This window comes from Pinus tabuliformis, chromosome X (genome assembly GCF_031772625.1).
Source record: "Pinus tabuliformis cultivar Carrire ecotype Pingquan chromosome X, CPIR1, whole genome shotgun sequence".
Lineage (NCBI taxonomy): Eukaryota > Viridiplantae > Streptophyta > Pinopsida > Pinales > Pinaceae > Pinus > Pinus tabuliformis.
This window is the reverse complement of record NC_142308.1, coordinates 290,198,524-290,199,695: the sequence shown is the minus strand read 5'-3', so window position 1 is coordinate 290,199,695 and position 1,172 is coordinate 290,198,524.

Genomic DNA, 1,172 nt, shown 5'->3' with positions numbered 1-1,172 from the left:
TCATTAACCTCTATCACCAAATTTGATTTAATTTTTTTATTTAAAAACAAAAAATAAAATAAAATTTATAGTTATGAAAACCAACATTGCTAGCATAACTATGCAAGAAATCCTAGTTGAAAACCAAGATTCTTGGAAACTTGGATCTCTCTTTTCGTTTTGCAAATATTTTTTTAGTTAAAACTAATTAGTTTGAATAATTTATTTCTATTTTAATAATATTTTCCAACAACATCAACATCAATAAGCTCTCTTGAATAGTTTTGAAGTAGATTTTCAATATTGATAACATTTTGTAGCCAGTAATAGATTCCATAGTTGATCAGTTGTAAGAAGCAAAGAATCCTTGTGTCAGTCCAACAAGTAATTGAATTCCAAATATAGAAGATTTGAGGCAACCTAGTAGGTAAAAAAATGCACATTTAGTCAATTTATTAAATTCAAAACTATAGAATTTGGGATATATGGATTCATGTATCATTTTTTAACAAAAAGATTAAAAAAAGTGCTTATAATAAAACTAAAATCCTAAAGATGGCATTACAAATAGAAATTCCACCTTATTTCATTCCACAAAATCCCTATCCTATTCAAAGGACACCAATGTAAAACATCAAATTGCTAATTTTTCAAGTATGATTTGGAGAGATTATGTGTAATTATTATATGAATAGGAAAGTATTTTTTGAAATTCACCACTGCCATACAATCCTATTGTTGTTTTCTAACATTTGTCGCCATTATAATACACCACCGTTCTCGACCATTTTTCCCTACTATTTGATCCGTTCTTCACCTTCCCTATAGCAACTGCTAAAGGAGTGATTCTAAGGTGAAAACTTCTAACACTTCTATGGGTGTCATAATCTGCCATGACCTTGAGGGAGTGACATTTTTAACCGCATCCCCAATGGTTACAAGATACTAAAGGAAGGAAATTTGGTTGAATTTATTTAAAACATTTGAGGGATATGATATAGAACCCACCAACATTAAATGAATTTAAGGCTAAAATAGGGGACATCAAGTTGAAGATAACAAATGTGTTCTTAGCAGAAGCCAGGTGACTTTCAAGAACCAATGCGAATTGGTTCAAATGTCAAAATATTAGAAACAATTCATGGGAATAGCTATTGAAGGATCCTAATATGGATGTCATGACATGGAGAAAT